Source organism: Dermacentor variabilis, chromosome 6 (assembly GCF_050947875.1).
Source record: "Dermacentor variabilis isolate Ectoservices chromosome 6, ASM5094787v1, whole genome shotgun sequence".
NCBI lineage: Eukaryota > Metazoa > Arthropoda > Arachnida > Ixodida > Ixodidae > Dermacentor > Dermacentor variabilis.
Window position 1 is genome coordinate 26793930 of NC_134573.1, and position 18211 is coordinate 26812140.

The following is an 18211-nucleotide window of genomic DNA, read 5'->3' on the forward strand; positions in this document are numbered from 1 at the left end:
GAAAGTCTGCCACGCCATGGCACTATTGTTTCATCTATCACAACCTCCTTTCCCGGCTCAAGCACAGTGGCAAATATTTTGGTTCAATTTCTCTACCAGAGGATGAATCTTAAAGACATGATCCTGCAACTCTGCAACCAGTTAATTGTCCGCAAAATGCCGGAACCTCAAAAGTAGGGAAAAGGCGGTCACGGCTCATATTTTGACGAATGAGTTCAACACCATACAGGTTACTTTTTGCCCAGTAGTGACTCAGATAGGAAGATGGACGAGATTAATACAAATTGGTATTCCAACAAATGCTTTCGTTTGTTGGAGATTGGTTTCCATCCAATTTTTCAACTTCGATTAAGATTTGGGAGTAGGAAGACAGAGGAGACCAATACAAATCAGTATTCGAATAAATGCTTTCATTTCCTTGGCATTGGTTTCCGTCCAATTTTTCAACCGTGATTTAGATTTAGGAGTAGTTGACTTCAACACTTGTTGTCTGAACCTGTTTGTTTCATTGACCATCATTCGCCAAATGTCATCCGTAATAAACAGTGAACATAAAGATGGGGCAAAACGGCTAGATGGCAACTGAATGATAGTGGGCGGCCTAGAGTGTGGTGTCACACTAGGCGAAGTGGTTGTTGCCGGTGTCCATTTCTCTAGAGATCATCATCATCATCATCATCATCATCAGCCTGGTTACGCCCACTGCAGGGCAAAGGCCTCTCCCATACTTCTCCAACAACCCCGGTCATGTACTAATTGTGGCCATGCCGTCCCTGCAAACATCTTAATCTCATCCGCCCACCTAACTTTCTGCCGCCCCCTGCTAAGCTTCCCTTCCCTTGGGATCCAGTCCGTAACCCTTAATGACTATCGGTTATCTTCCCTCCTCATTACATGTTCTGCCCATGCCCATTTCTTTTTCTTGATTTCAACTAAGATGTCATTAACTCGCGTTTGTTCCCTCTCCCAATCTGCTCTTTTCTTATCCCTCAACGTTACACCTATCATTCTTCTTTCCTCCTATGAACACAACAAACTCTAGAGATGGGCTGAGAGAAATGAGAGCATCGTATCCTGAATCATTCACCTCAGAATCATCAGTCAGGTCTGGCTCTCCATTCGACATGCTGGCTGAGGTCTGTGATGGTTCGTAAACACTATCTTTCTCACTGATTTCACTGTCTGTCCACTGCTGAACATCTGACACTGAAGCACTTGACTCATCCGCTGGTGATCGCGAAGTTGCTGGTGCATTCTTCTGGCCCAAAACGAAGTTTATTTGTTTCCTCTGCATTGTGCTTTTTTTTTTGCATCCATAAGGGGCATGAGGATCTATCTGTGAGACACGCTGAAAAGTTTGGGAGTAGCAAGAAAAATGCAGGTACTTATTCCAACGGCACGTATTTCAAGAACTGCGGCGAAAAGTTTGCAAGAAACCCAACTGAGAAATGTGCCGCCACTCCACTCTCCGAAACAAACATGCCACCCCATGTCCAGTGCAGTAAAAAGATATATTAGTTGCAATTTCAAATCTCAGATGGCAACACAAGAGCGAGAATTCTTGCGTGTGGGTCACTGGTGAGTCACGCCGCACACAGCATAAAAACGTTTTCATTGAGTGCATCGTGGATTGCCAGTGGGTCATAGCATTTAACATCAGATAAGTAGCCTACTGGCTATCTATAACCTCACACAACAAAAATCGTACCTCTGAGTTCAAGTGTCATAATGTTATCGCAGCAGCAAGCAGATGAATGCCCGTAACTTTGCTGCTGCATATATAGGAGCACAGGCTGTGCTGTGATGGCACTCAGAGTAACACGTGACTTAGATTCAAGGCAGCAACAGTTATTTGTTGAATCTGTTGCTTCAGTGGACTAATTAAAGTTTAGAGAAATAATGAAAAATACAACCCGAATGTCTGGATGCTTTTGTTTTACTTTGCACTGTAGCAAGAGAGATGAATTTCCGTTTCGTCTCCTTTTTCCGACGTTTGCACGCGCGCAGAGAACGAAACTATACGTCATTGTCTACTGTGTTCCAGCATTGCGATCATGCTCTTTCATCCTCTCGCGTTTGCCTCAGTGCTGGGGCACTGACTTATACCGCTAATCACGTGTTCTCGTGTAGAGTGCGCATTATCGTCCGCTACAGGAAACGAGACAAGCGCAAGAGCTCGCGCGACACCGTCACCGGAAGTGTGCCGGTGACGGTGAAAAAAAGAAGACGGCAGGGTATACCCGCCGCGCGACCCCTCGGCTCCGGTATGGGAGAACGCAGTGAAGGAAATTTGCTTACACAGGCGAAACGGGGAAAATCGAGAGAGTGTTTATATAGGCGGCGACGTTCGCCTCCTGAAATCATGTGTTCGCGGCACTTCAATCATTATCTCTCTGCTGTTAATGAACCAATTTGAAAAATGCTTGCGGTAGAACACTTCTTAGAGGGCACGTAACAACTTTCAGCGTATAACCAAAATTTGTTATGTAGCCTGTGTATGTTATGTAGCCCTTTAAAACAAACTCGGTAAAAATCGGGTGTACCGTGGGATGTTGTTACAGCTGCGTCGAGCTTCACAGCCCTCTACACAAGTATTACTGTGAAGCCTGTGGCAGAAATAGAGTTTTATTAAATCAAAGGACTGCATAGAGCGCGCTCTCGTGTTGTGCTACGTGAATTAAATCATCCGTTTCCTGCCTACACAAACGTTTGCATCTCGAGTGGATTTCGAGCACACCGTATAATAATGTGCAGTTCCGTCGTGCTTCGCAGCACTATACACAAGCACTGCCGTAAAGCTAGTGGCGAAAGTACGATGTCATGTAACCAGATCAATGCATATATCACGCTCATTTGGTGCGCTGCGTGAATGGAAACATTGCTTGCCTGCCTGCACAAACGTTTGCATCTCGAGTTAATATCAAACAAACCATATAATATGTGCAGTTTTGTCGAGCGCTTCACCGCACTGCATGCAAGCATTGCCGTAAAGCCTGTAGTATAAATGTGGTTTTATGAAGTCAAATTAATGCGCAAACCTCGCACTTGTGGTATACAATGTAAACAAAGAATTCGTTGCCATGTCTCCGCAGTAGTTGGTCACGTTGATTTGTGTGAGCATATAGGTCCATGTGCCCCATCTACCTCTGTGATGAGAAAATAAGCAAGAATATCAGCTGCTACGTGTCGATGCATATGCTTTTTATTACAAGGTGTAGGAGCAGTACATCTTACTGCATGAGTAAACCACTCATGGAAACAGTACGTTCCTTGAACATTGTAGCTATTTAATAGCCTAGGAAGCGCGCTATATTGGAAGTTGCAATTTTTTTTCTGTTCGCAAAATTCAATAACTCGATGCTTTTTCTAAAAGCAAAAAATTATAAATTTCGCAATGATACGTATGCTGCGTCAGTAAGTAGGCAGCACATAATTAGGCTAAACCAGAGGAATATCTGCAGGTAGGGATTTATACAAATGTACAAAGTATTTTTAAAAAATGTTTTCTCAAATGTTTTCAGTGTGGAGTAAGGAGTTGCATATGCGTCCAGCGCTGATTTCCAGCGCTTAATTTTTGTTGAACCTTGATGTAACAAAGACCCAACACTCAGCACTCTACTTTGTTACATCAAAATTTTTTTTACAATGGAACACTGCATTCTACTATACGTGCCGCTCATACGCCCCAAAATTTTGGCCCCTTTAAGGAAGTCACTGTTTTAAGTCACTGTTCTCTAAGTTTCGTCAGAAACTTGGATAACGCTACTTCCAACACTCGTGAAACCAGCAGCCACGTCGGCTTGCTGCCTTTACACCGGCCACAAATTACTTTAAAAAATGTGGCACGCGCGGGCCGTGTATATGCACTCTGCTGCGCGCGGACAGCCATATGCACGGGCACGGCCGGGCAAGAGACGTCGCGCGCTCTCCTACCCTAGCGCGCGCTTGATCACGGGACGTGGACAGCGCGCATAAAGCTGCCATCCTTCTCGGCTCACCTTCGCACCCTTTCATTCGCAATTAACCCCAGCATGTGGGATGCAACGGGGCACTATAATTTTTGTCACACTTGGACTTTAAACCAAACATCAGGGCGATGGCGAAAATTCGCTTGGGGTGTCCAAAAATTGCTATCGCAATAATACACTATGGAGAAAGGTATTACGGAAATTATCTGTGGATGGGTCGAAACCCCTTAATTTCCCAAACACGCACCCATCCACTGGCACGCTGCACACATGGATCCCGCGCGGCACACTGCATCATTAAGGCGTATCGTTCTTCTCTAGCTCTATGATCATTTCTGCAGTAGTCACTTGGCGAGAAGCTTAATTTCCAACCTATGCGCAAGTGTCGTACCTGAATTTCGAAAGTACACGGACCATATATATGTTGGCAAAATAATCGGAACTCCCTATCTAGACTCGCCAAAATTATACTTAGCTGCTCACTTGAACTCATAAGAATATACTACTCAGCCGAGCTCACTCGGGCTCAAACTCGCCAAAATACTGCTCAGCTGGGCTCACTCAGACTCATGGGATGATCTGAGGGAGTTGACTCATCAGTGAGTTTGCTAGCGTATGATGTGTGCTGAACCACAAACCTGGCTTTCTTGAATAAAAACAGTTGGTCGCTGCAGCATATGGGTGCACACAAGTGTAATTCAGAGAGTGCGGCATTGTAAAGGCTGCCACAGTTACCATGCCATGCTGCAGCTCATTTCAATCATGTCAAATGCAATACCCCTGCCAGCTTTTAGTCAGTCGATCAAATGTGATTGCTATTTATCTCATCACAACACCTCATTTTCCTGCCTAAGGCTTTGGGTGAATTTTCCTTGGCATCCATTTTGTTACTCTAACAGGTTACCAGTTATCTGTTGCCTATACGAAATTTGGAGTTGTGCACATGTCATGTGAACTCCATGCCAAACTCGTAGTACTGCATGCATTTTTGCAGTTAGGTCTAGAGTTACAGAATCGCTTGTGGGAGTTACTTTAGTTAGCAACTGTAGCTTTGAAACAAACATGTGCATGAGAGGGTGCTTAAGTGTTACCTGTCAAGACTGGGAGCACCAAGGCAACTTGTGCAGTAAAGGCATGGGCAGTACGAGCCCACAAATTTTACTAAGTGTGGCTGAGGTGATGCGTCCAGACTTCACTATGAAGAGAGCCAAATAAAAGGTTGCCTATCCATCATACCTATTCTGGAGCCTTTTCTTGAGCTTTTCTAAAACATTAAGCTCAGCGTGTACACTTTATCACAGCATAATTATTACATGTGATATAAAACATTGTATTGTGCAGTTCCTCCAACTCTTCGTGAAGGCATCTATCCATAGATTAAACAGGAATAGGCTCAATGTTGACATATCTCCACAGTAGCATCTCCAGGACCTCGTACTGTCACAATGCATCACAGACATTATTTAAGTGAACTCCAAAAGTGAAGCTCTTTGTTAACATTGGCTAAAAGTGTATTTTTATATAGCAAAGTGATCATGCATAAATCTGTATGTCATGGCAGAACACTTCGTTTCTCACGGACTTTAGTTTACAATTGTTTTCAAGTTCAGGAAAATTGTGCAATGGGCTAGTTGGTTCGACATACTTAACACTGTTGTGCGGAGTGACGAAGGGACAGGACTTGAGCGAGAAAACAACACACGACACCTGAGCACAAACTATCAACTGGTGATTATCACAAGACAATGATTCTGCTGAAAAGTAGGAACCAAAGGAAAAGAGAAGTCGTGGAAGCATAAAACCTCAAGGTGGACCCACAGGGCTCATGTGTCAGCCCGCCGTCTACTTCACTCAGCAATAAAGAGATTAGCATAATCGCTGACAATAGAGGGTGTAGGTAGACCGGGAAGAGGACTCCTGTACATGCGTGTAGGCTTTATGTACGCTTCACTTGCAGAAAAAAAAACAGTTCATAGTTGGCGCTCAGGTGTCGTGTGTTGTTTTCTTGCTCAAATCCTGACCCTTCATCGCTCTGCGCAACAGTGTTAAGTTTTCAGGTTGTTCGCTATGTGATGTAGGAAGGGTAAAATTGATGGGAAATCCCAATATTCTCGGGCATATCGCGAAAAATATGGCCCAAGTCAAGTGTCATTTTAGGCTCCACTGTCCCCTTTTATAGGGAAAATAGTAATAGTTTGAATTCTATGGACGCTGGTTGCTTTTTCTGACTTAACCTAGGCGGTGCTCAGCTCTCAGTTGAAAGGAACAGGTAAACAGGAGGACTTGCCACATAAGTAGGAGGTAGCACTCCAGACTTAAGCTTAATATACAGCGTGCTTCCACAGGCCTAGGGGGCTAGTCTGTAAGTGTTGACTAAGTGGACTGTCCATTCCAGTACACGCTGAATGAATAGAGCACAAGAGCCCACGGTGACGATTGCTGCTTGCTCTACCAACTTAGAGCGCTACCTAATCAGTGTGTGCTGAAACAGTCCACTTAGTGGATCCTTACAGAATCCTTCCCTAGACTGATGTTTCTGTTGGTAGGTTGCAAGTATTGCACTTTCTTTCCCTTCATGTGGGCAGTTCCCACATATGGATGTAATTTAACATATTGTATTCATATTGCCTTTGGTCTATAAATTTCTAATTCATGCTTATAACCAGGCCTACCAGCTCTTGTCCTGCATATTTTATAGCCTTCTAATTTCTGCATCAACACTGCACATATTTATAGCTAATTGGAGTCATTCTCCATTATACCCTCAAGCACTTGAAGTAGACACTGCCATAACTCCAAGGGAGGGGGGACAGTAACGCAAAACCTTATTGGGCTTGTAGTGCTGCTGAAGGATGCACACATACCATTTATGCTAAAATTCTCAGCAGACATTCCAAAGTTTGTACGAGTTCGACTTTAGCTGGCTAAACTGAATGATTCATATTGAAGGCAATTCTTGCAACACTTGGTCAAACTGAATGAAACTGGACAGCACAATTAGCTGTGTTCATCTACCATTTATACGACTGCTGCCCCAAGCATTTTGCCTGTTACTTTGCCTTTCGTTTCTGTACTATCAAGTTCAAGTACACATGTACTTTATCACTGTACAAGTAAAATGGCTTCAAGGCTTTTCCTGGGCATTCAACAGTCACTATTTATTCCTATAAACCTTCCTGCATGTGAAGGCAAAAGAAACTTATTAATTCATGCTGGAAGTATAAAAAGACAGTTATTTGCACAGAAAATGTTTATTTTGAGCACCAAGGTTCTTGCTGATGTAGATATGGTGCTGGCTCCCTCCTTGCCCGAAGCATGTGCTTGCTGTACACAGCACCAGATGATGGCTTCCTAGGTCAAAAGATCAAATTGAAATAAGAGGCATTTTGTTTAGCTCCGGAAAGAGAAAGCAGGATTGAGACATTAACATGTATAAAAAATACTTGCCTAAAGAAAAATTAATACACAAGCAAATTCACTAAAGAGGTTCACTTTCAAGAGCAAAAGTATGGTTACGATGAAAATTACAAGGAAGCTTCACTGCTCATTGAGGTTTCGGTTCAGTAGTTGTTGAGCCACGAGGGTTAGCATGCTACATCTTGCATATTGTTTTATAGAACAATATTGCACTTTGACAATGTAGTGCCTATTTAAATGAACTGACAAGGAATGCTGAAACTCCAGGCTAGTTTGGTCTGCACAAGATATGATACAGACACTGTACTGCATTCATTTAGTGTTTTTGTCACTGATCTCATGCACAAAGGTCATTCACACCTATCCTACATGAAATGCAGTTACTTCTTTGAAGCTTCATCTAGTCCTTGAATTTGCTGCATGCTTATGTCTAAGGGAGTTTGTTTGGTTCCTGTTAATGTAGTACATCTAAGCAACTGCTATCAAATGCCCATAGTGTTCCCTTGCATGTACAAAACATTTTTGGCCCTTTCAATGCACAATACTCATTACATTTGACACTTGGGGCTCGTGCAAGGCACCATTTAGTATTATATGCTTGTCCACATCTGATAATACCTTCATAGCTGGGTCATTCCCATGCCAAATGCCTTGGTTATTACTGTGACCATCTCACACTTTTCCTTTAGAATCTTCTTGTCCACTTTTAAGAAAGCATCCCACGACACAATGTCTCTGTTCTAGTGGTGCTATGGAGTTAACTTATGTGCTAGTTGTAGCAGATGACGTCAACTGAAGGCCACTGAAGATAAAACTCTCTGCGAGAATTCCTTTTGCACAAAAAATGCAAACAATACAGAATAGTCAAAATGTAGTTATCTGGCAAGACTGGCTGCATCCATCATCTTTGTTTGGTGCAATTCTGAGGTGGCTCCCTGTTACAAGACGCTTGGCGATTATTGCCATGTGACTGTTCGGGACTCTATAGAACACAAGAATTGCCTTACTCCGGCCTTTCTCTTTGTGCAGCGGCCAACGTTATTATTCGTCCAATCGCACCGTGTACTGTTCGTGTGTCCATAGACTAAATTCTTCACCACATTGCTTTTGCGGTATTTCGTGAGTGACCCATGAACTCATCTTGGGGTGGGACTTCTTATCTTTGGCGTTCGCTTCTATCTCTTGTCGTCAGCGCCTCACACAACTGGATGCCACTGGCAGTTCTCTTCCTAACCTCGAAGAACGCATTTGTCTCGTCACCTCTTCCGATTACGTTCTTTGGCCACCTAGAGAAGAGATTATAGGTGTCAACTCCAGTAACATTGTGGATGGCGGCGTATTCATTCTACCCTATGACCATACCCTATCTCGAGCAATTCTGATTACCCCTGGCCCTCTGGGGGGTCTGCATTGCTTACTGCAATAAACCAAATCGAACCCCAACTGTTGCCTCGTGGATCAACTGTCACTTGAGCTGTTGACACTCATGTCGTTGCAATTGTCACGAAGACAGCTCAGTGTGTTCTTGCGTCTATTACTGTGCGCTGAACAAAATCGTGCGCAAAGATGTTTACCCCGTGTCACCGATGGATGATGCACTAGATTCACTCCACGGTGCTGAATATATTTCTAGCCTTGACTTTAGACCAGGCTACTGGCAAATACTGGCGTCCGAATCCGACAAAGCAAAAACGACATTTGCTACCCCTGATGGGCTCTACGAGTTCAGTGCGATGCCTTTTGGACTCTGCAATGTGCCTGCCACATTCGAACGCATGATCGATAAGTCTTGTGTGGCTTGAAATGGAAAACTGTGCTATCTGTGCTATCTCGACGACATTGTGTTTTCAACCATGTTCTCACAACATTTGCAACATCTTGATGAAGTCCTTGCCTGTCTTGCAAACACACACACACACACACACACACACACACACACACACACACACACACACACACACACACACACACACACACACACACACACACACACACACACACACACACACACACACACACACACACACACACACACACACACACACACACACACACACACACACACGCACACGCACACACACACACACACACACACACACAAATGCAGTTTGGCCAGCAAGGCCATCAAAGTTCTGGGGCACATAGTCAGCAAAGAAGGTATTCGACCGGACCCCGAGAAGCTTACTGCCATCCTCGAATTTTGTGTCCACTGCGTCAAAAAGACATGCACAGTTTTCCTGGACTTGCTTCTTCCGGCACTTCATATGCAACTTCGCTATGTTTACGTCCCCGCTCCATCAACTCCTCGCCAGTAATGCGCCCTTTGTTTCGTCCGACGAATGTGAACATGCTTTCCTGCTTTTGCAACATGCCCTGATGTCAGACCCAGTACTGTGCCACTTTTATCCGACCGCGCCCACCATCTTTCACACCGACGCTAGCAGTCAGTCTCGGTGCCATTCTACTGCAATGTGACAACACATTCCGCGAACGAGTAATTGCTTATGCTAGTCGTGCACTAACCAGTGCAGAAAATTACTACACCATAACCAAGCAGGAATGCCTTGCTGTTGGGCAGTGCAAAAATCTCACCCATGTCTTCATGGCCGCCATTTCACAGTCGTTACCGACCATAACACACTGTGCTGGCTTTCATCGCTAAAGAATTTATCAGGTCACCTGGGTTGCTGTATGCTTCACCTACAGGAGTACGATTTCAATGTCACCTACAGGGCTGCAAAGAAGCATCAAGACACCAATGCTCTCTCTTGCTACCCTCTGCCGAATCATGACGATTCACCATAACCTCTCCGTGATTGTGTACGTCCCGAGTCCTCTTCATCGGCTTTACCCATTGTAACCCTCGAATGGCTAAGACACGACAGCCCATCTGTCCTTGTGTCCCACTAACGCGTCGACCCACACTGCTGAACTATTCTCCAACGCATGGAAGATTCTTCGTCGCCTCCAAATGCCAGACTTCGTCGACAACTTAATCAATTCAAGCTGCACAATGGGGTTTTACATCGCAACATTTATCAGATCGATGGCAACAAATGGGTCCCGGTCATACCATGTTCTCTGCAATGTGAGGTGCTTGAAGCCTTTCACAATCATGCGACGACTGGTCATCTAGGCTACCACAAGACTTACAACAGAATATGAAGTCGCTGCTCCTGGCCTGGCCCATCTTCAGCCGTTGCGAAGTATGTTGCACCCTGCGTTCATTGTCAAAGCAAACCCAACAGCTCCTTCTGGCTCTTTACAACCTCTGCCTTGTCCCGGTTCGCCTTTTGAAGTAGTTGGAATAGACTTGTACGGTCCTCTTCCCATGACCTTACATGGAAATTGTTCGATTGCAACGGCCATAGACCAACACGCTATGCGGAGACAGCATCTCTACCATCCGGGACTGCTGCTGAAATCGCCGATTTCTTTCTACACAACATTATCTTACACTGCAGCGCTCCGCGCGCTCTCCTCAGTGACCGCAGCAGTCTTCCTCTCTTCTATCCTTACCGAAGTTCTGTGCGCCTCTAACACAATTTGCAAGACGACTTCCAGTTACCATCCGCAGACCAAAAAGGTTGACGGAGTGTTTTCACCATACCCTCTCTGACATGATTGCGATGTACGTACATCCACCCTGGCCACACGAACGGGGATGCAATCCTGCCGTCCATGACATTCGCCTATAACATGGCTACGCAACGTACTACTGGCTTTTAACATTTTTTTCTTCATCTATGGCTGTTCACCAAGTTTCATTCTTGATGTATCATTCCTTTCGACTCCTGTACCCCCATCAGTTCCTTTCTTAGAACAGTTAGTGTCTCGCCTCGCAAAGTGCAGACGCCTCGCCCCGCTTAACACCGGCGTCTCCCAGGACGCTCGCAAGTTTCGTTACGACTGGACCCACTGTGCTGTGACTTTTCTCCTGGTGACGAAGTTCTTTGGACTCCTGTGTGCATTCCTGGCTTATGCAAAAAATTTCTCGTGTTTTATTCGACTTTCCACGGTCATTGAGCAGACATCACCTGTCAATTACCATGTCTCGCTTGTTAGAACGCCACCCGATTCCCGTTGCTGTGGCACAGAGATAGTGCATGTCTCCCGCTTAAAACCAAATACTTGACGCATTTTATAGTACTTACACGCTGCCAGGCGGTCGCTTCCACAGCGAGAGAGAATTAGCATGGGCACAACACATGCCTGACTTTCAACTTCATCATCTGGACATCTTTTCCATCTGCATATATCATCACTAGCAGCACAGTTTAATCCTCGAGGTAGTAGTCCGAGCTTGGCTGGAATAAAGCAGTTCCTTACGATACATATATATATATATATATATATTTCTTGCACTTCAAGAAACTTCGCTTGACCTCGAAAACTTGAGCACTGAAGTGACGGCACTAAGTATATACAAGACCTCATAGTAGGAGACAGTTCAATTTCACAGCCTGAGTCCCCTTGCTGGTGTAATCTTCCTTCGTGTAATTGTCGCATACTTGGCTATCACTAACACTGCTTCGCCTTTCTGCAAAACTGCAGCCTCTCTTATTTTTCTGCTAGTCCGAGCATAAGTACTGCCGCACATGACTGCTGTTGATTCTGATTTCGAGTGAATCTGGCTTGGCCTCATTACGGTTACTGAGTGAATTATAGAGAGAGAGAAATAGAAGAGAGGAAAGGCAGAGAGGTTAACCAGACGCATGTCCATTTTTCTACCCTGCACTGGGGAAAGGGGTATAGGGATGAAGAGAGAGAGTGTTCCACAGCTATCATGCACTAAGATTTAAAAAAAAAAACAGTTCCGTTACTCGAAGAAAACCTAGTGCATATTGTTTCCAGTAAAGTGGAGTAGTAGCCAGTAATTCTTTCGTTACTGAGATTTAATTTGGTAATTACAATTATCTAACTCGAGAAGTACTCTCATAATTTTCAAAGTGTCAATGAGGCATTTGTTGGCATCCCAAAATGACATCTAACTGCAGTGTTTTCAGCCACATACTAATTGCGTACAATTTCACCGACTGGAAAATAACCTCACGAACTATGAAAAACACCATGTGAGTGAACTCTCACCCGCATCATAAAGCAGTGCCCTCAAATAAGCTGATTGAAAGTAACTGCATTGCCTATCGCAAACCCGAAGAGACAGCGCACCACCTTGATAATGGTACGGAAGGAGCCCCAACAGCAGGTTTCGCAGCTTCGCAGCTACTCCTTCCTCTCTACGTCACACTTATTATCTCTCTCTCAAGGCCGACTGATAAATGATAACAAAAGCACCTTGATAACGCAGCCAAAGTGCAGCTCTGACCACACACGAAATGTGAAGAGCAATGTAATAGGCACAGAATGTTTCAAAATCCAGACTTTGCTCGCACCGCATCGAAAGAGTGCGGGCGAAGTTATATTTCACACCAGAAACTTGCTTCGGACCAAAGCCAATATAAAGTTAGCGTCTTATTTTTCATGAAAGCGTATACGTGCTGCAAAAACAGGTTCGTGTCAACAAATAAAAGCGAAATAAACACACTGGAAAGCGACCAACTTGTAGAGAAAAGGCAAAACCAATGCGTTCACGAAATTAAATATACCGCTTCTATGAGCCGAACTGGCAATCAGAATGTCGGCACACACACACACACAGACAAAAAAAAAACTGTGTGCTCTTACTATCTATTAATTCGTAAGCCCCGTTGAACATCAGCCTAGAGGACGTGTTCAAATAGGTCTCCTTTTGCAGCTACGCAGTACTGTCTATTTTATCACACCTTTAGTGGCTTTCTTGATGACCGATGCCGGAATTCTATGGCAGACATCCATTATCCTTACCTTGAACTAATCTGACATCCGTCTAATCTGACGTCCGGCACAATCTTTCACATAACCCCAAAGAAAGAAACTTAACGGAGAGAGGTCAGGTGACCTAGCCGGCCTATTTACAGGCTCGTGCCTTCCAATCTATTTGAAAAGTAGCACCCAACCAGTTTCGTGCTCGGCTGCTGCTGCATGCAGGTGGCCCATCTTGCTGATACAGCAGAAGTGGAAGATGTGACAGTGGGACTTTGCTGAGAAACTCATCAACCACTCCTTCAAGGATATCGTTCACATAACGCTATCCAGTCAGTGCGTGATTGAAGATGGCACTGATTATTGCACTGGCGTAAATTCCAAACCACACATTGAGCAACCACTGGTACTGGCGCCGATTGCGCTGTACTTAATGTAGATTGGAGTCCCTCCAATAGTGTGCGTGAATGACAATGAATGTATATATGATGGCACCTACACTGTTCTTTTGCGCAAACTCATCATGCCACAGGTTCTTAGTGTCAAGATGTAAAACTTACCAGACCCAGCTTGTCAGCTAACAATATACACTATAGAATTAACGTCTAAGGTTATCACTAAGAGGAGTGCTAAAACCCCTTAATGCTTACATTAGGACCAGAATTCACAAGTGGCTGTAATATCAACGTGTAAGCGCTCAGAGGGTTCCTGAAGCACTGTTGAGCACATGAACATAACTTCCAGCCGGGATATACACGTGCGATGGGAGACAAAGTCACACTCTTAAAAGTCACTCGTTACAAAGCAATACACAACACCCTTTCTCACAAAACCTTATAACACTAGTAAAATTTGTTGGCCACGTTTCCATTTATCCTACTTTGAAGCAAGCACATAAAGAGAACATCCCAGTCTTCATCCACGATTAAATCACCAGTATTAAATGGACCCACCATAAGGGTTATTTGGCAACAGCATGTGTATGTCCATGCTTGTATCGTTTATTGACTGTCCCGCTCTAGTAGAATGGACGACCACGCAGCTTGATCATGCACTTTGTAATGAAGCTTCTTTCTAGAAAATCACTAATACCGACCGCATACACAACCTTTGTCACATCTGCACAGAGCACTCGAGCGTTACGCTGCGGAGAAAGGTTACCAGAGAATGGCTGTTGACAGCGCAGCGATATTGCTATGTAAAGGCTCATATTACTATGTAAACGAACGCTGTTTCCCGCGTGTGCAATGACGCCGCAAGGCACTCATTTAGCGACTTCATTCACTACCGCCCTTAGTCGGCGGACGGCAGACCTGAAGCATGTGTCAGGAATGTGCGTTTACATTGCGAGATAAATGATGAATACTCTTTATTTTCTCTAAACAAGTGCGCGCACATGCCGCACTTGGGTCATCTGCCATTTACACATTCTGCCGTGTAGCAGCACCGTAACCAGGTAATGTTACGTTTAAGTGATTGTGAAAAAGGCTCTTACCAGTACACTGTAGCACTGGCTGATCGGTGCGGCGGTCCGCGGGATGCGTCACAAGGAAAATAAGCTGGTAAGGAACCTGGAAATGAAGTATCAGGCAGCCGAAAGCGTAGGTTTGCATAGTAGAGGCACATCGAATGGAAAAGTGAAGTACTTACGATAGCTTACGCTAGCACAAGCCCCAAAAAATAAACGATCCACATCTTTGTCCAGTTGTTTCTTTGAGCTTGCCATTCTGCCGCCAAAAACCAAAGACGGATGTGACATCACGGACGCGAAAAACAAAGAATGGATGCGACATCCCGGACGTGACGTTTGGGTGAACCTAACGCCTGCGTTCCGTCGACCGGGTGAACGCAGACACTTTCATTTTTTTAAAGTCCCCCGGCCAAATATGGAAGGTCGTTCCAGTGACTATAGGCGGCGCGACGGCAGGTCAAAATGGCTGCCGAGACGGTGAAGTCGGTGCAAATTGGTCGGTGCAATGGTCGGTGATAACGCGACATTAAAGCAATCTCGCAAGCGCGTGCAGGTCTTTATTCTTGTTGGCGACTTCAACTGTGTGTTAGAACAGGTTGGTCGCGTCTCCCGTAAAGGGACTCCATCAGTTAAAAGTATGCGTGGAAATTCTGCACTGCGAGAGCTCGTCGATGGGCTGGGACTGGTCGATGCTTGGCGCGTGCTTCGCCTTCCACATTGCTCTCGCCATTCAAATATTATTAATAAAGATGTTTTACTCTCTCTCTCTCTCTCTCTCTCTCTCGCCTTGGATAGGAAGGGGCCTGCAGAGCCGCGTCGATCGTTTTTGCATCTCGTCGTCACTAGCTTCCAGTATGCATTCTTCTTGGTTGATTATTTCTGCTCTTAGTGACCACAGCTTCCTAATTCTGTGGTTTGGCGATTCTAACATAGCCTCGCAAGGGAAGAGACTGTGGAGCCTAAATCCACGTCTCCTAGAAGACAGGCAGGCAACCGCAGAGGTATCATCCATTCTCTTTCGATCGCTGCACAACAAAGAAAATCTAGGTGGCACAGAATGGGATGACGTGAAGGTCAGAGCACGTGAGTGCTTCAGGTCTTTGGGCAAGTGTCGAGCGTGCGAGGAGCGTGAGGAGATTAAAATTGCCTCCGACGCAATCCTCCTGCTCTCGAGGCCACTGTCCGGCGGACCTGGTGTTGCTCCGGCGCCGGCCTCACTCTGAAAGGAACTTCGGATTCTCCTGCAGCGACACTGGGATGGCTTGTGGGCCACAACACCAGCAGAGCAATGGGAAATGGAAGCGTGGTGCAGCAGAAACGTCCTACTAGGCATCTTTCAAGGTACAGCGCAACTCTCTCTTCCCTATTAAATCCAACTGATGATAGCATAGTCGATTCACCAGATGGAGTTCTTGCACTGGCGAGGCAGTTTTACATGACCTTGTATGCCGAACCAGTTGCCTCTCTAGCTGTCTTTCCTTTTGCTTTACCAGCTGAGCCGCCACAAGTATGCGACTCAGGCATAGATGAGGACGAGCTATTTTCGGCTTTGAACTCTATGAAGCGTAATCGCAGTCCAGGATCCGATGGTCTGACAGTCGAATCCTACGTTAAGTTTTGGACACTGTTGGGGAAGCCGTTCACATCACTGGTGAACAGGCTACTCAGTGAAAGGACTTTGTCAGCGTACTCAACACTGTTTTGGGTCCATACCAGGCATGTTGTGTCCAGGGGCGCTCCCCTCAGCTTCACGGTTTAAAAGTGAGGGACCTTCTCCTGCGGGCAAATACCAGGAAATTTCCAGGTATTTGCTCCTTCGATCAGGCGAAGGCTTTCGACATCATTAGCCATGGGTACCTTTTCCGTGTTCTGGAAGAGGCTGGTTTTACTGTGAGTTTTCGGCAGATGGTCCAAGCTTTGTATTCTCGACCTACTTCGGCTGTTCTCATACGGGACCGCATCTCGGAGGCGTTCATTGTGGAACGTGGTGTACGGCAGGGGGACCCTCTCTCACCTGCCCTCTACGTACTCGCTCTTGAACCGCTTCTGCAGAGGTTGTCCTGTGACAGTAGAATTGACAGGTTCCTCCTCCCACCAGGTTCCCCTCCGGTTGCATTCTTCGCCTATGCGGATGACTTGTCCATTGTCGACCCGGACGAGGCATCAGCTTGCAGCGTCTTGGAGGTCATGGACAGTTTCTGCGTGGCGAGCGGTGCAAGGTTGAATAGGTCGAAAAGTGCAGCCATGTACTTGAACTCCAGTCCTCAGCCCGTTCATGGTCTCCCCGTGAAAACGCGGCTGCGCATTCTACGTTTCCAATTCGAACCAGACGGTCTCATCCTGAAAACTGGCAACAGGCTAAGGATAAGCTTGAAACCAGGATTCGTGAATTCAGCGCGTTGTCATGCCCATTAACTGCTCGAGTGACAATGCCTCGCTCACTTCTGTTTTTCTTCCTGGCGTATGTGGCGTGTGTGTCTCCTGTTCCAACCCGAACCAAGCTTATCTTGGAGAGGGTCCTCTTTCGCTTGCTCTGGAAGGGGACAACTGGTTGTGTGTATAGGCAGGTGCGCAAGTTGCCCAAGGATAAGGGAGGACTCGGAATTCATGACCTGGGCATCGTGGCTACTGCACTACACGTCAGGTGGACCCAGGTTGTTCTTAACTCTGATATGCTCCTAAATCGAATCTTAATCTCCTTTTTTCTTAGCACCCGATTGCGCTTGTTTTCGCAGAGCAGATTTTCCCACTGTGTGCCTCACTCAGGTTCCCTGTCCACCATTTATGCGGCGGCTGCCAATTCTCTGGTAAGCCTCCACAATATTCACCCCGGCATCGACGTAGTTTCAACTCCAATCCAAGAACAAGTCGATATCCTCACCCCAGGTCTCCCTCCGCATTGCCAAAGGTACGATCTGTCCATCCACAGGCCAAACTGGAGGCTCATTACAGCCAGTTTCCTCGACGCTATAGGCGAGCTACGTTCATGTACCGCCTGGCGCGAGGGTGCCTGTCGTTGAGTTACAGGCCCTTGACAGCCGTCCTGGTTCGTCGAGTGTGCCCCTTTTGTGGCGGTCGTGAGGACTCGTTACGTATCTTTACGCAGTGTTCGATTCCTGCAGTTCTTCTCCAAAGGATTGCTAGTCTCTTGAAGCTCCCATGTGTTTCATATCAGACGGTTCGATTTTTGCGCCCTTTGCCTAATCAGGCAATCAACCAGTTCGTGCTTCTTCTCGCCGAGTGCTCATACCAAGTTTGGCTGGCATGCTGTGATGTAATTTTCGGGGCACGGGCGCCAGGCCTTCACGAAGTGCTTGCGAAAGCACGGAAGGAGGTCTGGTTCCATCTCAGCCGGGAGTAGCATCGCTTGGGCGACAAGAAGTTTCTCGAAATGTGGGCTCGTCCTGCCGTGATTTTTTATTAGTCAGGTGGAAAGCTCTCCATTAAGTTATGAAGCACGCTCCTAAGGTCGCTCGACTCAGCCGTGTGTGCCAGTCGATCTACGGGGTTTTGTTTGGCTCAGTGGAATCCAGAGCCGGAACCGGTCATGGCG

The 18211-nt window shown here is 45.9% G+C and overlaps 1 long non-coding RNA gene across 2 annotated transcripts; it reads right to left on the reverse strand.

Moving 5' to 3' along the window:
• Positions 1 to 6822: 6822 nt before the first annotated feature.
• On the reverse strand, positions 6823 to 14898 carry LOC142584698 (uncharacterized). Of its 2 annotated transcripts, XR_012828879.1 has the most exons (4): positions 14838 to 14898; positions 14683 to 14758; positions 8393 to 8671; positions 6841 to 7319 (listed from the first exon to the last, which is right to left on the reverse strand). It is a non-coding gene; the product is annotated as an uncharacterized LOC142584698 (long non-coding RNA). The 2 variants fall into 2 exon arrangements; XR_012828880.1 differs by lacking the exon at positions 8393 to 8671 and having other exon boundaries at positions 6823 to 7319.
• Positions 14899 to 18211: the final 3313 nt, after the last annotated feature.